Here is a 17,512-nt window from a genome sequence, read left to right as displayed (position 1 = left end):
TCGACTGGAGCGGACTCGGGGCCACTCGCCTTTCTGCTTTCTCCTTTCTTTCCTCTCTAATTAGTAGTCCAGGTGGTTGTGTTTTGATCACGGGAAGATGCTATAGGCGAGAGTCATGATAGCTCCAGAGGGAAGTGCGCAAAAGCCCAGAACGTTGCGGTTCCTTCCACACCCGCTTTCCCTGGGTCTCCGGGAGAAAGTTGCAGTTGTATTCATTGAAGATGGGAGCAGGTAGTAGATGCGTTAGCACCGAGACTTTCTCCCCTCAGTCCTGGAGCAGAGCAGCCATAAGGAGAGTCATCACTGTCCCCTATCCTTTTCATTCCCTCTCTACAGAGTCTGTAAAACCCCAGTTCTTCAGAAATCCGCTCACTTGGTGGCAGAGAAGGAGAGCTGAGGGGAGGAGACAGACGCAACATTAGAGCAAAAACTAGCTCTGTGTTAATGAATCTGCACTGCAATTTGTCTGTTTCAAGGTTATTTCCTGCACGTTTAAACCACTTTCTCCTGGCACAAACTTCCACTTCATTCTTGTACTTACCCTGGGGAATCTTTTGTGCTTCTTCTTTCTCTTCTAGGCTTTCTTTTCTTAATGGTTTTCTAAGCAGACCACTCTGGGCCTCTTTAATAGAAAATTACTGATAATCTTATGCACATAGGCAGACTTTATTTTAGTAATAGTCCAGAGAATTTTCTCTTATATCTCTGAGGTTGTAAGGAGCATTACTGTTCCTTTTATTGACTTCAGTCCTGAGAAAGCCTTTTTGAGATTCCCCTGCCATTCAGACAAGCAGTTTCAGAATAATAGAGTTCTCACATATGCACATGGGCAGGCTATTTAGTTACATAGTCAGAAACATTGCTTTTCTTTAATATCCTTATTCCTGTAAAACCCGTTCACTATGACTATAGCAGCAGCCTGAACTCATTATATTATTACTGAGAACAGTTAATACTATTTCTTCTTCTGTCTTTACCTCATTTCCGACAGTGTCATCTTTTTGTGTAGTCATTTAATGGGGGCTATAAACAACTACAAGGCACAGAGCTGAGGGGCTATTCAAAGGCAGAAATAATGACACATTCATGCTGAAAAAAAGACACAGTTTACTGAGATGAGTGGTGCATCCCTCACTACAGGGGACACACACAAAAGCCATAACATATATAGATGAGATGAGGAACATGCTATTTTATTTTAGCCCAGTAGAAACTTGTAAAATGGGCCTGTGTCCATTTTAATCAGCCTTGTAAGCAAGTCTAATATCTTTATCAGCCTTCAGAAAAGCACTTAGCAGCCTGCCTTTCTGCACAAGACCACACTGATAGTAAGATAAAAAAAGCAGACTTTTTGTCAGCATAACATTTTCAAGTAGGTGAATAGCTATTTCAAAGGATACCCTGAATGCACACATGCACACAAAATCAGGAGCAACACAGAACTTTCTGTGAGTGTTGTTACATAGATAATTACAGAAGGGAGTTTGAAGCGTGTGGAAGATTTAAATGTACCAATTTGTTGGAAAGCTGTTTCATACTGCCTTTTCTAAAAGTTTCTGTGTTACAGGGAAAATTCTTGATGTAATTGAATATCAAAGACATGCATATTAATGTATGTGTGTGAATTAGTAAAAATGATATTCTTGATTCTTTGCTGTAGTGGCATTGTAAATGCATCTCTGTGTTTGTCTGCTGAACTCAGTTGATGAGTTTATGTTACCAAAGGGATTAGAGATCCCTGATTACAATGCTGCTGGGGCAATAGAGAAAATTTTGTTAAATTTTGCTTGGGCTTTTGAAATTTCAAGCTAAATTTAGGAGAAAGTCAGAAGCTTCACACAGGATGAATTTTTGAAATGTGAAGACATTACCAAGACAATGCAAATGTTGCCCAGTTACTGAGAGTACACAGTTTGCCTGAGGATGCTGCTTCTCTACCTTTCCACACCTATCCAGGGCTGGAAATTTTTTAAAAATTTTACAAAATAAGACAAAGTAGAGACCTCATGCAGAGTCAGTAAATCTAAGACCAGTGTGAGGTGTTTTCTGAAAATAGTGTCCCTTTAAACCAAAGGTTTCAAAGAAGTGTTCAGACGGAGACAGACAAATTCCTAAATAAAGAAATGAGACACAGAGGACATGTCGTTAATACCGGTAATTATAGTTTTAAGGATATTGTAGACGTTGGTTCTCTGATCCTATTGAAAGTCTGGATATTTTTAAAGTCAATGCAATTAGTTTGATTATTTTGGCAGGCATGTTGGCTTGGTTGGAATAGTGCTGGGCTGGGACCCAGAGCAGTTTGTCTTTTAATCAAACTCATATCCAAACCCTTGGAGACCAATGACCTGGGTTCAAATTCCAGGGTAGATCCTGTCCCTAAGTTTCCCCATGTGCAAAACTGGGTACTACCACCTGTCCTATAGAGTCAGTAAGGATGAGTACCCATATGTGAGGTGAAATATTGAAATGAGAAATTCCTAAACTCCTTTCTTAAGAAAAGTAATTGATATAAGGCAATGGTTTTAGTGAGAAAGCATCATTTTACCTGAAATTAGATAATAGAATCAGGATTTGAAAGATTTTTTACTCTTCTTATTGGAGCTGTATGATGTCAGGCATTCAAATGAAAACTTGAAAATGTTTCATCTTTTCCCTAGATTTTTTTTTTTAAATACATAGATATGTGTGTATATCAGAGTATTGACTTCTTGGATCAGATCAGTGTTTGCTGTGGAGGGCTGCATCCACAGCATCCCTGGCTTTTCCCAATTTCCAGTAGCACCAGTATGTTATGTATTTATATACATGTACTATATGTTTGGCCTTCCCTGGTGGCCCAGACAGTAAAGAATATGCCTGCAATGCAGGAGACCTGGATTCAATCCATTGGTCAGGAAGATCCCCCAGAGAAGGGAATGGAAACCCATTCCACTATTCTTGTGTTGACAACCCCATCAGCAGAGGAGCCTGGCAGGCTACAGTCCATAGGGTTGCACAGAGTTGGACACAACTGAGCAACTAAGCAGTATATGCATACTATCTATTATATATATATATATATATTTTATGTATGTATATGTGTATATGTATATATATGGTATGTTTGTACAATATGTTTATTTCACACTTAAACAAAATGGAGTAACATAATGTACATGATGACATAGTGACAGAGCAAGACCAAGAGCCCAGGCTCCCTGATGCCCTGCTTCTTGGTCTGCCTCACCCTGAAGCCTGCCCACCACTTCTACGACCCCAAGTACTATCACTGGAGGCAGACAACACACACTGGTACTGCTCTTTGTGAAGAAAGGTATTTTCCATCATGACCCAGGGCACTGTCATGGGTTGAAACCAGAGTTTCTGAAGCAGTATTCCTCTTGTCATAGCCATGCACCCTGAAATACTCTATTGTAGTTGATTTTAAAAACTGCTGGCCGTGGCCTGCTAAATTGATTTCATAAAGGACTAATAGATTGTATCTCACAGTTTAAAAAACATTGATATAGTGGATCAGGCCAAGGAGGAACAGTGAGCCAGAAAAAAGAAAAGGAAGCAGTAAAGAAAAAGAGAGAAACTAGAAATAGAGGGAAAAGAGAAGTGCATATGGTGCAAAGTTACAGTAAAACTTACAGCTCTCAACTGATTGTATTCAAATCAAATGTCACTTAGTGATGGCACCTGTTCACTGAGGGTACCAGACCTCCATCCATCCATGGTGACTAAGTAGAGTGATTCATCACTTAGAACCATATTTAAGCTTACTGGACTTGGGAGGGAATATACATGGCAAAAGCCATAGATTTTACAGATCAGACTTAGGACAGCATTAGTAAGTATTTCATTTATCCTGACACATTCTTCCCTATTAATCTTGCTGCAGCTGGAATTTATATTTTGGTCTGGAGTTACAACCTAATGCGCTCAGGAGGAAACCAAATTTATTGGGTTTGACACTACATATTATTGCAGTGGTATAATGCAGTAGAGCCTCTGTACTAAGTTCTGTTTATTTTATTTATGTATTTATGTTTGGCTAGTATAAATATATGGTAAAGTATGTGCTGTGGCAGAGTTTAATGCTGACTCTGCTGGAACATTCAAAAGTGTCTGCACACAAGTTGCCCAGTTCTAAAGAGTTACAGTCAGAAGAGCAGCTACTAAGGATTTGCATTAAGTATTTCTGAAATTTTTAAAAAGTCATCATTTGTGAAGATGACAAGGCCATTAATATTCAAAAATAGCAAGAATGACACACTCCAGATCTATCCTGAACTTGTGATTTGCACAAAATGAAACAGGGTTTAGAAATTATGGACTCAGAGGGAAGGAAGATTTAGAAAGTAAATAAAATCATTTCCAAGTAATAGCTAGATGCAGCATTCAACCATTATTGCAAATCAATGAGAGGAGAAAGGATTGTTTTTTACCTTGAATCTTGATGATTTATTACTCAGATGTGATATCAGTTCCTTTTTTAAAATATAGATTTATTTATTTTAATTGGAGGTTAATTACTTTGCAATATTGTCTTGGTTTTGACATACATCAACGTGAATCCACCACAGGTATACATGTGTTCCCCATCCTGAACCCCCCTCCCTCCTCCCTCCCCGTACCATCCCTCTGGGTCATCTCAGTGGACCAACCCCAAGCATGCAGTTTCATGCATCGAACCTGGACTGGCGATTCATTTCATATATGATATTATGCATGTTTCAATGCCATTCTCCCAAACCATCCCACCCTCTCCCTCTCCCACAGAATCCAAAAGACTATTCTATACATATGTGTCTCTTTTGCTGTCTCACATACAGGGTTATCATTACCATCTTTCTAAATTCCATATATATGCTTTAGTATACTGCATTGGTGTTTTTCTTTCTGGCTTACTTCACTCTGTATAATAGGCTCCAGTTTCATCCACATCATTAGAACTGATTCAAGTGTATTCTTTTTAATGGCTGCATAATGCTCCATTGTGTATATGTACCACTGCTTTCTTATCCATTCGTCTGCTGATGGACATCTAGGTTGCTTCCATGTCCTGGCTATTATAAACAGTGCTGCAATGAACATTAGGGTACACATGTCTCTTTCAATTCTGGTTTCCTCGGTGTGTATGCCCGAGGAATCCCAGCAGTGGGATTGCTGGATCATAAGGCAGTTCTATTTCCAGTTTTTTTTTAAGGAATCTCCACACTGTTCTCCATACTGTCTGTACTAGTTTGCATTCCAACCAACAGTGTAAGAGGATTCCCTTTTCTCCACACCCTCTCCAGCATTTATTGCTTGTAGACTTTTGGATCACAGCCATTCTGACTGGCGTGAGATGGTACCTCATTGTGGTTTTGATTTGCATTTCTCTGATAATGAGTGATGCTGAGCATCTTTTCATGTGTTTGTTAGCCATCTGTATGTCTTCTTTGGAGAAATGTCTATTTAGTTCTTTGGCCCAGTTTTTGATTGGGTCGTTTATTTTTCTGGAATTGAGCTGCATAATTTGCTTGTATATTTTTGAGATTAATTCTTTGTCAGTTGCTTCATTTGCTATTATTTTCTCCCATTCTGAAGATTGTCTTTTCACCTTGCTTATAGCCTCCTTTGTTCTGCAGACACTTTTAATTTTAATTAGGTCCCATTTGTTTATTTTTGCTTTTATTTCCAATATTCTGGGAGGTGGGTCATAGAGGATCCTGCTGTGATTTATGTCGGGAAGTGTTTTGCCTATATTCTCCTCTAGGAGTTTTATAGTTTCTGGTCTTACGTTTAGATCTTTAATCCATTTTGAGTTTATTTTTGTGTATGGTGTTAGAAAGTGTTCCAGTTTCAGTCTTTCTACAAGTGGTTGACCAGTTTTCCCAGCACCACTTGTTAAATAGATTGTCTTTAATCCACTGTGTATTCTGCCTCCTTTGTCAAAGATAAGGTGTCCATAGGTGTTTGGATTTATCGCTGGCCTTTCTATTTTGTTCCATTGGTTTACATTTTTGTCTTTGTGCCAGTACCATACCGTCTTGGTGACTGTGGCTTTGTAGCAGAGCCTGAAGTCAGGAAGGTTGATTCCTCCAGTTCCATTCTTCTTTCTAAAAATTGCTTTGGATATTCGAAGTTGTTTTGTATTTCCATACAAATTGTGAAATTATTTGTTTTAGCTCTGTGAAAAATACCCTTGGTAGCTTGATAGGGATTGCATTGATTCTATAAATTGCTTTGGGTAGTATACTCATTTTCACTATATTGATTCTTCCGATCCATGAATGTGGTATTTTTCTCTATCTATTAGTGTCTTCTTTGATTTCTTTCACCAGTGTTTTATAATTTTCTGTATATAGGTCTTTAGTTTCTTTAAGTAGATATATTCCTAAGTATTTTGTTTTTTCATTGCAATGGTGAATGGAATTGTTTCCTTAATTTCTCTATTTTCTCATTATTAGTGTATAAGAATGCAAGGGATTTCCATGTGTTGATTTTATATCCTGCAACTTTTCTATATTCATTGATTAGCTCTAGTAATTTTCTGGTGGAGTCTTTAGGGTTTTCTATGTAGAGGATCATGTCATCTGCAAACAGTGAGAGTTTTACTTCTTCTTTTCCAATTTGGATTCCTTTTATTTCTTTTTCTACTCTGATTGCTGTGGCCAAAACTTCCAAAATGATGTTGAATAGTAGTGGTGAAAGTGGGCACCCTTGTCTTGTTCCTGACTTTAGGAGAAATGCTTTCAATTTTTCACCATTGAGGATAATGTTTGCTGTGGGTTTGTCATAGATAGCTTTTATTATGTTGAGGTATGTTCTTTCTATTCCTGCTTTCTGGAGAGTTTTTATCATAAATGGATGTTGAATTTTGTCAAAGGCTTTCTCTGCATCTATTGAGATAATCATATGGCTGTTAATTTGTTAATGTGGTGTATTATATTGATTGATTTGCAGATATTGAAGAATCCTTGCATCCCTGGGATAAAGCTCACTTGGTCATGGTGTATGATCTTTTTAATGTGTTGTTGGATTTTGATTGCTAGAATTTTGTTAAGGATTTTTGCATCTATGTTCATCAATGATATTGGACTGTAGTTTTCTTTTTTTGTGGCATCTTTATTAGGTTTTGGTGTTAGGGTGATGGTGGCCTCATAAAATGAGTTTGGAAGTTTACCTTCCTCTGCAATTTTCTGGAAGAGTTTGAGTAGGATAGGTGTTAGCTCTTCTCTAAATTTTTGTTAGAATTCAGCTGTGAAGCCGTCTGGACCTGGGCTTTTGTTTGCTGGAAGATTTCTGATTACAGTTTCAATTTCCATGCTTGTGATGGGTCTGTTCAGATTTTCTATTTCTTCCTGGTTCAGTTTTGGAAAGTTGTACTTTTCTAAGAATTTGTCCATTTCTTCCATGTTGTCCATTTTATTGACATATAATTGCTGATAGTAGCCTCTTATGATCCTTTATATTTCTGTGTTGTCTGTTGTGATCTCTCCATTTTCATTTCTAATTTTATTGATTTGATTTTTCTCTCTTTATTTCTTCATGACTCTGGCTAATGCTTTGTCAATTTTATTTATCCTTTCAAAGAATCAGCTTTTGGCTTTGTTGATTTTTGCTATGGTCTCTTTTGTTTCTTTTGCATTTATTTCTGCCATAATTTTTAATATTTCTTTCCTTCTACTAACCCTGGGGTTCTCCATTTCTTCCTTTTCTAGTTGCTTTAGGTATAGAGTTAGGTTATTTATTTGACTCTTTTCTTGTTGCTTGAGGTATGCCTGTATTGCTATGAATGAACTTTTCCCTTAGCACTGCTTTTATAGTATCCCACAGGTTTTGGGTTGTTGTGTTTTCATTTTCATTCATTTCTATACATATTTTGATTTCTTCTGGATTTGTTGGTTATTCAGCAGCGTGTTGTTCAACCTCCATATGTTGGAATTCTTAATAGTTTTTCTCTTCTAATTGAGATCACATCTTAATACATTGTGGTCAGAAAAGATGCTTGGAATGATTTGAATTTTTTTGAATTTACCAAGGTTAGATTTATGGCACAGGATGTGATCTATCCTGGAGAAGGTTCCATGAGCACTTGAGAAAAAGGTGAAATTCATTGTTTTGGGGTGAAATGACCTATAGATATCAATTAGGTCTAACTGGTCTATTGTATCGTTTAAAGTTTGTGTTTCCTTGTTAATTTTCTGTTTAGTTGATGTGTCCATAGGTGTGAGTGGGGTATTAAAGTCTCCCACTATTATTGTGTTATTGTTAATTTCCCCTTTCATACTTGTTGGCATTTGTCTTACATATTGCGGTGCTCCTATGTTGGGTGCATATATATTTATAATTGTTATATCTTCTTCTTGGATTGATCCTTTGATAAGTATGTAGTGTCCTTCTTTGTCTCTTTTCACAGCCTTTGTTTTAAAGTCTATTTTATGTGATATGAGTATTGCTACTCCTGCTTTCTTTTGGTCTCTATTTGCATGGAAAATCTTTTTCCAGCCCTTCACTTTCAGTCTGTATGTGTCCCCTGTTTTGAGGTGGGTCTCTTGTAGACAATCTACGTAGGGGTCTTGTTTTTGTATCCATTCAGCCAGTCCTTTTGCCTTTTGGTTGGGGCATTCAACCCATTTATATTTAAGGTAATTATTGATAAGTATGATCCCATTGCCATTTACTTTATTGTTTTGGGTTCGAGTTTATACACCCTTTTTGTGTTTCCTGTTTAGAGAATATCCTTTAGCATTTGTTGGAGAGCTGGTTTGGTGGTGGTGAATTCACTTAGCTTTTGCTTGTCTGTAAAGGTTTTGATTTCTCCTTCATATTTGAATAGGATCCTTGCTGGGTACAGTAATCTGAGCTGTAGGTTATTTTCTTTCATCACTGTAAGTATGTCTTGCCATTCCCTCCTGGCTTGAAAAGTTTCTATTGAAAGATCAGCTGTTATCCTTATGGGATTCCCCTTGTGTGTTATTTGTTGTTTTTCCCTTGTTGCTTTTAATATCTGTTCTTTGTGTTTGATCTTTGTTAATTTGATTAATATGTGTCTTGTGGTGTTTTGCTTTGGGTTTATCCTGTTTGGGACTCTCTGGGTTTCTTGGACTTGGGTGATTATTTCCTATTTTAGGGACGTTTTCAACTATTATCTCCTCAAATATTTTCTCATGGTCTTTCTTTTTGCCTTCTTCTTCTGGGACTCCTATTATTTGAATATTGTGGCGTTTAACACTGTCCTGGAAGTCTATGAGATTGTTCTCATTTCTTTTAATTCATTTTTCTTTTTTCCTCTCTGATTCATTTATTTCTACCATTATATCTTAGAATTCACTAATCCTATCTTCTGCCTCTGTTATTCTACTATTTTTTGCCTCCAGAGTGTTTTTGATCTCATTTATTGCATTATTTATTATATATTGACTCTTTTTGATTTCTTCTAGGTCCTTGTTAAACCTTTCTTGCATCTTCTCAATCCTTGTCTCCTGGCTATTTATCTGTGATTCCATTTTGATTTCAAGACCAATACAATAATGTAAAGTAATTAACCTCCAATTAAAATAAATAAATTTATTTTTTAAATAGTAAATAAATAAAAAGATTTTGGATCATTTTCACTATCATTGTTTGGAATTCTTTATCAGGTAGATTCCCTATCTCTTCCTCTTTTGTTTGGTTTGGTGGGCATTTATCCTGTTCCTCTACCTGCTGAGTGTTCCTCTGTCTCTTCATCTTGTTTATATTGCTGAGTTTGGGGTGTCCTTTCTGTATTATGGCAGTTTGTGGAGTTCTCTTTATTGTGGAGTTTCCTCACTGTGGATGGGGTTGTACAGGTGGCTTGTCAAGGTTTCTTGGTTAGGGAAGCTTGTGTCGGTGTTTTGGTGGATGGATCTGGATTTCTTCTCTCTGGAGTGCAATGAAGGGTCCAGTAATGAGTTATGAGATGTCAGTGGTTTTGGAGTAACTTTGGGCAGCCTGTATATTGAAGCTCAGGCCTGTGTTCCTGTGTTGCTGGAGAATTTGTGTGGTATGTCTTGCTCTGGAACTTGTTGGCTCTTGGGTGGTGCTTGGTTTCAGTGTAGGTATGGAGGCGTTTGACAAGCTCCTGTCAATTAATGTTCCCAGGAGTCAGGAGTTTTCTGGTGTTCTCAGGGTTTGGACTTAAGCCTCCTGCTTCTGGTTTTAAGTCTTATTTTTACAGTAGTTTCAAGACTTCTCCTTCTATACTGCACCATTGATAAAACATCTAGGGTAAAAATGAAAAATTTCTCCAAAGTGAGGGACACTCAAAGAGGTTCACAGAGTTACATGAAGAAGAGAAGAGCGAGGAGGGAGTTAGTGGTGACCCGAATGAGATGAGGTGGAATCAATAGAGGAGAGAGCAAGCTAGTCAGTAATCACTTCCTTATGTGCACTCTACAACTGGACTGCTCAGAGATGTTCACGGAGTTATACAGAGAAGAGAAGAGAAAAGGGAGGAGACATAGGTGGCCAGGAGGATAATAGAGGGGAATCAAAAGGAGAGAGAAAGATCCAGCCAGTAATCAGTTCCCTAAGTGTTCTCCACCATCTAGAACACACAGAAATTCACAGAGTTTAGTAGAGAGAAAGCGTAGCCAGCCAGTAATCAGTTCCCTAAGTGTTCTCCACCATCTAGAACACACAGAAATTCACAGAGTTTAGAAGAGAGAAAGCGTAGGGAGGAGACACAGGCGGAGAGTGGAGAAAAAGGAGAGTCCAAAGGGGGAGAGAGCAGTCAAGCCAGTAATCTCGCTCCTAAGTAAAAATGGGTACTGAAGATTGGGTTCTTAAAGGTACAAAATTGATAACAAATACCAAAAATCAAAGATTAAAAATCGAGTAGAGTTTGGAATTTCAAAAATACAATATTAAAGAAAAGACAAAAAGAGGAAAAAATATTCACAAAATTTATTATATATATATATATATGAAATTTGCTTTTAAAAAATAGGGCATTTTTTTTGCAAAGTAATAGTAGGTTATAAAAATGAAAATTAAAGGAGTAATAGAGGACTTAAAAATTTAAAAAAAATAAAAAAAAAGAATGGTCATAAAAATAGTAAAAATATATCTAGGACTTTCTCTGGTGGTGTTGTGGGTATTATGGGGTGATATCAGTTCCTTTAAAATTTTCCTTCTATTTTTCATCTCCCAGGAAGTTATCTAAGTGATATTACAATGCCACCTGGCACACACCCTGACTTATCTGATCATTGCAGCTGAGGTCACCTTTAAGTCAAACGTAATGACTCCAGGATATATATCAAAGAACTTCTGCACTTTTCTGGTCATACCATGGTTCTTAGGCTAATTAATTAGAAAGAAAAAAATAAACCTTCAAATTTTATGACACTTTTGATAACCTAAATATCTTTGATGTCCTCTCAGAAAAATAATGTGATGTCTATCTGGGGTTGAGGAACCATATGGAGTATCTCAAAAACATCAGTCTGTGGCAATTTCAGGACACCATGACAAAACGGGAGGCATAATCATTACCAGATTTGTTGCCCACCCTAGATATTGCCACAGCAACTCAAGTACTGTAGTAGGGTCAGTGTCACCTTGTTAATATTTTGAAAGGAGTGAAAAGCAAGCTCGTTCTTTGCTACACATCATTGCTTCAGAATAATGAGTTCAGTATGCTGTACCCTTACCTCTTTACATACTGATCTAGTTGGTACAGGTCATGAAACAGCACTATTTGAACTAGATAACTTCTTTGTCATCATTTAAACATGCTGCTGCTGCTAAGTCGCTTCAGTCGTGTCTGACTCTGTGCGACCCCATAGACGGCAGCCCACTAGGCTCCTCTGTCCCTGGGATTCTCCAGGCAAGAATACTGGAGTGGGTTGCTGTTTCCTTCTCCAATGCATGAAAGTGAAAAGTGAAAGTGAAGTCGCTCAGTCGTGTCCAACTCTCTGCGACCCCCTGGACTGCAGCCCACCAGACTCCTCCGTCCATGGGATTTTCAAGGCAAGAGTACTGGAGTGGGTTGCCATTGCCTTCTCCGAAACATATTGAATAGATTTATTTTAATAGATTATTTTCAATAGAAATACTAATATTTAAGGAGATGTGTACAGTGTTGCTAAATGATTGTGTGGGCTATTATTTACAGCAAGAAAAGACAATTGTCAAATTAATGAATCAATGCCCTTCTTTCAATTTTTATAAAATATAACCACTCAATCTAAGATAACTCCTAACTCTCGAATGCAAATAAATAGTATAGAGCAACCCCTGATTTACAGTTTCAGTTGTTTGGAATTCTAGCATATGATTTATTTAGGTGTCAGAACAGATTTGCTGTGATTTACGTTGACAACATTGGGGTGTATTAGGCAGCAATGGAGTTGCTCGTTACCCCTGCTATGGTCCTTAGCCAAATTCAGTCTCAAACTGTAGTAATGATATTGATCACAGGCTTTCTGGCTTCACCAAATTGTACTTCTCCACTGATTTTTTAAGTGGTTTGTCCAAAAGGAATCCTAGAATGCTAATAACCCATAATGCCTATATGGAGTTAAATTATCCAATTTCTTGATCTGTTTTCAATATTAATATGCAATAGCACCTTAAGTCATTTTTTAAAACTACTATGATATGTTAATATAACAAATAATTCTCTGTAAAGTGAAAGTTGCTCAGTCCTGTCCAAGTTTTTGTGACCCCATGGGCTATACAGTCCATGGAATTCTCCAGGCCAGAATACTGTAGTGGGTAGCCTTTCCCTTCTCCAAATTCTCTGTAGAAAGACCTCAAAATATAAGGGTGTAGGATGAGTGATCTCTAGTTAAACTCTGCATGTTTCCCAAGCTGCTTTCACGCAAGTTCAATTGTTATCTTTCATTGAAATACCAAAGTAATTAGTCATCTTTAAGAATTTTCTACTTGCCAAATGTCAATATTTTGGGTAGCGATGTTGACTAAAAGTACTTGATAGCCTAAGAATTTGTATTTTGCATGTTTGTCTTCTTTCCTTCCTCCCTCCCTCCCTTTCTTATTTCTTTCCTTCATTCCTTCCTTCTCTTCCTTTTTTTTTTTCTGATTTGGGAATTCATTCTTCCACAATTAGGTATTTTGTCAAATAAAACTATCAACACTTCAGGCAGCAGTCTGTATCCCGAGAAAATGATTTTTTGAAATGACCCAGCACCACATAGAACTATCAGTCAGAAAGACACCATCATGGTTCTCTTTTTATTGAATTTTCCTTAGATTGGGAAGATGGTAGATCCAGAAGGGATTTAAAGTTAGAGGAGTTTGGTGTGTGGTTTGGGTGTGCCTCCAGCCTCTACCTCCTGGTCCCTTAGAAAAGACGCAGTTTTCTGGGTGCCACCCCAGACTCATGGAATGAAACTTTCTGGAGGTGTTATGTGATATTGTGTTAAAGTGTCCAGGAATGGCATTTTTATAGGATTCCCAAGGGATTCTGATGCAATTTGCAGGGCCAGTTATAGTCCAGCATCTTCATTTTATAGATAGGGAAACTAAGGCTCCAAAAAGCTGAGTAACTTATTCACAGTCAACCAGACAAAGCAAGAACCAAACTCAGATCTCCCAACTGTCATGCAAATATTAAATTGTATAATGTTTTGATACTTTAGTTTTAAAATTGTATTCTTCAATGACAATCAGTGTTAAAATTTAATGCTGCACAGTACAGTCTGCTTATGAACCATGTTACAAAATGCCCATAAAAAGTGGCTTGTTGGTCAGCCACAAAAAGAAATAACATTTTATTTCCAGACCCTTTGGACTAAAAGTTTATTGCTATTTATTAGTGCTTTGGGTGATAAACTATATAGAGTGGAATAAAATGGTTGATAAATACTTACTGAATTGAAAAAAAAAAATGAGCCCCAACTTTGGTTTAGAGTTTGAAAAGATTTACCTTATTATGGGCACAGAGATGCAAAAATGTTAAATTTAATGGTATCTGATGTAGCTTACTTTTCATGTTATCATTTACTAGAATCATTTTGAGGATATGACAGGGAAACCAGACTCCATAGTAGTTTGTTTGTTTGTTCATTTTGCTTTTTCCTTCATTTCAAATTTTTGAGTAAAGTTACATAAACCCTTTAGGATAGGGACTGAGGATGCACTCTAGAAGCTCTCTTGACCTATAAATGTCTACTTCAAGAAAATTTCTGCTAGAAACATTTGAAGATAAAATAGAACATCTAATTAACATTTAGAAGAGGAAGATATATATCCATTTCAAGTAACCTGACCTGGATTTCAGCAACAGGATCTCTTCTTGACACATTTGTAACTCATTTTAATTGCTAATAGCTACTGTGTGTACACACCCAAGGCAGAACAGGACTTCACCTCTCAGCATTAAAAAGGTGAATTAACTTGAAATTAATACATTTTTGTGAAGAAACATCCCATTTGTCCTAATCTAATACAGAATCAAATGCATGTGATTGACAAGTACCAATTATCTAAGAAACTTGAAAGGACTAATGATATTTGTATGCCCTGTCTGCATCACTATAATTATTTTCAAGAGAAATCAGGTGATCCCATTGGTATGAAGTGGGGATAGTAGAAAATGTATGGGCTTTTGATTTATATAGACCTAGGTTTGAGCCACAACTCAACCATCTAACAAGAATGTGAATACTGGGCAAGCTGCTTAAATTATCCGAGTCTCACTTTGCTTTTTTGTAAAGCCTATTATGCTGACTTTGTGAGGGCTGTTGTGAAAAACATGGAAAATAGATATAAAATGTTTCATCCTGTGCACATTTAATAGGTGAAGCAGGAACCATGTTCTCCTTCCACTGTCCTTAGTTGGTCCATAGAGTAAGGAATACCATCTTCTTATCCTTCTTGGAAGTAACAGGAAGAACATTTCTGTCTCTCTCAATCTTGAAAGAGAAGTGACCTTGTTACTGACCTTGAGTGAAGAATCTGACCAAGCTCACCTCTATGCATCTTGTGTTCGCTCTTTCAGGGCCACCCATCCTCAGAGTGTGCCAAGCACTGCCTGGGATTGGGTCGCTCTATCCACTTCAGAAGTCTTCTCTGTGAAGCCCAGCTGTGGCCATAGACCAAATCAACTTATTCAATTCAAGCATAATAGTATGAAGCTGGTATTTTGATCCCCATCTATATGGTATCTTCATTTATTTCTCAAATAGTCATGAACCCACAGTGGATTTAAAGGCTATCACCCCCAAATCCCTAAGAGTAGAGAGTCAATAAATTATAGCTACTGTTTCCATGGGGGTTTTGATGGCATCTTCATTTTTTCATAGTAATTTTGTCTACTCAAAATATGAATTGTCTGTAACTTAGTGAACATTTTTTTTAATGGGACATTACCATATGTTCTAAATCTTTATGCATTAATTGGGAGGAAAAACTTGACCATTGGTTTCTTTTATCTGTGTAGCATGATTTAGCCTATACTTTGTCAAAACTGAAATCCTTTTTACAACTTTAAAGCAGAGGAAATGCTTTGTTTGATGCTTCCTGAAGGTCAATTCTGCTTAGTCATACATTGTATGTGTTCTTTTTAAACTCAGCAAATGTCTGAGATATCAAAAGGTACTGAATTTAGAGGCATTATGAGGTAATAATCTTTATCGTAGCAAGACCAATGCTCCTGTTGCAGCTTAGCCTGATTTGTAAAAATGTGTTTGAGTGTATGTGTGTTTGTGAATTTAATTGTCATTTATGCTTTGTGACATAAATACAGTCAGTGGCAGAACAGAAATGTATGTTTCCAAGGGAAAATATTAGCAGTAGTTTCCTTTCTTCTCAGTGGGAGGAAAAATTAAATCTATCACTTATTTTTTTGAGAATTAAAAGAATGAAAGATTGAAAAAGGAGAGAAAATAAGAGAGAAAGGAGTAATATGGAATATAATAGCAATATAGCAGCGAACACCTTTGTTCCCATTACCCAAATTGATGATGTAGGAGAGACTTAAAGCAAATAGGAACAATATTATCAATATAAAATATGTGAAGATTCAGGTGAAGCCACTTTTGTATCTCATTCCTGGTTATATTCTTTTTACCTCTCCCCAAAGGCAAAGACATTGGTGTGTGTGTGTATGTATAAATATAAATTTAAAAAATATATGTACATGGACAATCTATAGGCCTGTTTTGTGGGACAGTACTGTATGTGGTATTCTTTATTTTTTAATGTAACATTTCTTTTAGCTCTCTCCATGTGGATGCATAGAAATCTAATTCATTCAGCTTGACTGCTATAGTCATCTATCAAATTATATTTATCAATTACAAGAGTGATAGTCATCTAAGTTGGTTTCAATCTTTTCACCAATGCTAGCAAGCCACATCCTTGTGATAAACACCTTCTCTTGTCACCTTGCTTTCACTATGATGAGTACATGCTTGTTTTTCTCATATATTACAGGGTCCTATTTATGTTTTCCATGGCATCTAACACTATTTACAACAATGTATTTAGTTATCTTATTCATTATTTACTTTCTAAAATAGCTATGTATCCCATTAGATCGAAAGATGTGTATGCAGGCATTGTATTTGTCATTGCTATTGTTCACCAATGTGTATATGTTTTGTGACTGACATACAGTGTATACTCCATCAATATTTGTTGAATAAGTGAATAAATGGAAACAACAAATGAATCACTTCTTTCTTAAGGTGAATTTGCTGCCAGGAATCTCCTCAATCCTTCCCACAAATAGACTTCTGGCAAGCCTGCTCCTCAGGTCAGCTAAAAATACGCAGTCCTGTCTCATTCCGCATTGCCAATGTGGCTAAGCTTTAAGCTCAGGGTTCTTGTAGGTGCAGTGTAATCTACCAAGAAACCAGACCTCATATGGACATGTTATTCCCCTGAATTCTAGAGTCACTGGGAATAGAAGTGGCTGTCATTCTTTGTGAATATGAAGTTGTCCCCAGAAGTCTTAAAACAGACCTCAAACAAGCAAAAGTTACTGCCACAGATTTTGCTAGTAGCCTCTTGGTGTTTGCTCGCCATTGCTTGCTTAGTCTAAGAAGCTCATTTTTTTTTTTTGGTTTGTTTTGGATTTCTGCACATTATCTCCCAGAATCAAGATGATCATTACTAAATTGCCACATGTGACCATCTGGCTGAGTCCTGGTCAATGAGAGTGGAAGTGTCATTTGGGGGTTCTGAAAAATCTCTTTAAGTAGCAAGGTGAATCCCCTTATTCTGCCTTACCTTGATTGCATTTCTACAGTCATCTTGGATCATAAAGACTAAAGTTACCTGGAGGTGCAGTGGTAAAGAACCCTCCTGCCAATGCAGGAGACACAGGATACTTGGATTTGATCCCTGAGTCTGGAAGATCCCCTGGAGGAGGTATGGCAACCCACTCCAGTATTCTTGCCTGGGAAATGCCATGGACAGAAGAGCCTGGAGGACTACAGTCCATGGGGTCACAAAGTGTCAGAGACGACTGAGTGACTAAACAGCAACAACAACCCTCTGGGGGTGGTAGAACAGATTGCTAGAAGGTGTTAAGGTCCTAAGT

The sequence above is a fragment of the Oryx dammah genome, unplaced genomic scaffold, assembly GCF_014754425.2.
Source record: "Oryx dammah isolate SB20612 unplaced genomic scaffold, SCBI_Odam_1.1 HiC_scaffold_23, whole genome shotgun sequence".
In the NCBI taxonomy this organism is placed as follows: Eukaryota; Metazoa; Chordata; class Mammalia; order Artiodactyla; family Bovidae; genus Oryx; species Oryx dammah.
This window is presented reverse-complemented; position numbering follows the sequence as displayed.